Below are 2,500 nucleotides of genomic sequence, written 5' to 3' on the forward strand. Positions count from 1 at the left end.
CAGCTGTCGTGAAATGGCAGTATATGTTAGGCAACCACGAGGGCAAAGCAGCACGCCGTGGCAGGCGCAACGCACACCAAGGGCAAAATCTTCGAAACCAACATACCGTGAAGGTGTTATGCACAGGCGATGCCACTCTTGGTCATGCTGTACAGCGTTTGACACATGCGGTGGAAGATGTGGAGGCACTATAGCACAAGGCAGGCAGCCATAGCGCCCAGCAGCACACAATGGCAAGCAATTGTGTGCGGTAGAGGGGAAGACTATCGGGACGGACGCACCATGTATATGTTTTCACAAACCACACCTTCCTTGGAAATGCTATGCGTTGAGGAGAACATGTGGCATCAGAAGTTGGGGTGTGACAGCGCATGGTACCCATCCATGTGCGCCCAGCAGCCCACGGTGGCAGGCAAAGCTATGCGGAAGAAGGGGGCGGCGTTGCATGACAGAAGGACTGACCATTCGCAAGCACGTCCACCTTCGTAGGGCATGCTGTACCATGACTCGCACACGTTACAGTAGCTGCGGGCACATGGCACGGAAGGCAGGCAGTGGCAGGCCTCAGCGCACACCGAGCGCCAACTCATCGAAACCCACGTGCCATTTCACTTCTTTTTCCATGCCATGGGTCTTTTCGGTTTGCCTACCATGCCCCCTCATTGTCTGATGCCCCTCGGTGCAGCCCCTCGAAAACCACCCTGGGAGTGGCACCCCCCTCCCTCAAGGTAGCTCTTATACTCTTTGCCCATTTCCAGAAGGAGACATGACCACCCCCCAAAAATATACCGTTCTATTTTTTGAGCTACAAATATCCAAATCGAATGAAACTTGGTAAGAAATTAAGGAAAAATCCAAAGATTATTTTCATATAAAAATCGCCGTCTTCGGATAAATATTTATTTTTTTATTAATTTTTTAATATTAAAAAACATATTAAATTCAAAAAAATATGAAAAATCCATTTTAATGTATTTTTCTGAAAACTAAATTTCTGATGTCTTCCAAAGGTTGATAGAATGTTATGAAAAAATATTGGACCATTCCAACATATTTTGATATTTTTTATTATTTTATGATTGAAACATTACGAAAAATACCCAAAAAAATGGAAATGCGGGGTTTAATTGAAAATGATTGTACTTTGGGTGCCAAATAGCCAATTGCATGGCTTTTCTAACCCAAAGGGATGTTTCACACAACATGATTTAAAGACCCAAACTATGTTGTGCGGGCATGGCCTTGGCGTGTGCAGCAGTCGGTGCCTTGTGTGCAGCCGAAGGCCGCAAAGGAGCCTCTGTTGCATGGGCCATGGGGGCCACGGAAGAACCCATGTGTGAGCCACATGTATGCGGCTATGTGCACGGCGGACTAGACCTGACATTGATGGTGCGGCAATGCGTGCAACCTTATGCTTGCCATGTGCTGAAATACCCGTGGCATGTGCGGCCATGCCAGCCACCAATATCGACGCATGGGAGGCCGTGCCAGCGAACATGCGCGGTAGTGCACTCATAGGCGGTGCATGTGGACCATGCAACGTAACCTTGCGCGCGGCGGTGCAGCCGTGCCTGCAACCTCTTGCCGGCAAATCCCGAAACCTAGCACGCGACGATGAAGCGATGGGCGTGGCACATGCAGCCATACGTGCGACCTGGGGGGCGGTGTGAAGCAATGCCAGCAACCTTGCATGAGTTAGTGCAGCCAAAAGCGCGGCATGTGTAGCGTGGAACGTAACCTTGGGCGGGACTGTGCAGCTATCTACGTGTCATGGGCGCCATGCACGCAATCATCCGTGCGGCATGTGTTGCCATGCGTGAAACCATGTGCGAGGCTTGTGCAGCCGTGGTCGCAGCCATGTGCGTGGAAGTACGGCACGGGCAGCAGGGCCTACCACCTTTCGTGCAGTTGAGCAGCCTTTCCAGCAGCAATGTGCGTTGTCGCCTGCCGCCTTACGCGCGGTGTGCACCTTTGCCCCCAGCCATGTGCACGCGGTAGCCTGCACCCCTACGCGCGATAGTGGAACCTTACCCCCAACCGTGCCTGAGGTTGCGTGCAACCATGTGTGCGGTATTGCAGCAACGCCCGCATCCATGCGTGCGGCAACCTGCCTCGACGCCAGCAGACTTAGCGCGCTAGTGCAACCTTGCCCTCGGCGATGCCTACGCCTTTTGCGTCCATGCCAGCTGCCTTCCGCGCGGTAGTGCAGCCATGCCTGCCACCATGCATGCACATTGTGCGGCCCTGTGTGCGGTACTGCCGCCTCGTGCACTGCATTCATATGCACTTAGGCACCCTTAGGGGGGCACGCGTTGGCATTGTCATGGGCACGTATATGTGCACACTTGCGGCATTCAAGAGCACAATTAAGCGACACTTGGGCTACACTTGGGTGCACGCTTAGACACACTTATTCAACACTTGCGGGCACATAGAGGCACATTTAAGGCGACACTTGGGGCATTCAAGAGCATGCACAGGCACACTTGGGTGCACACTT

The sequence above is a fragment of the Macadamia integrifolia genome, unplaced genomic scaffold (genome assembly GCF_013358625.1).
Source record: "Macadamia integrifolia cultivar HAES 741 unplaced genomic scaffold, SCU_Mint_v3 scaffold2098, whole genome shotgun sequence".
In the NCBI taxonomy this organism is placed as follows: Eukaryota; Viridiplantae; Streptophyta; class Magnoliopsida; order Proteales; family Proteaceae; genus Macadamia; species Macadamia integrifolia.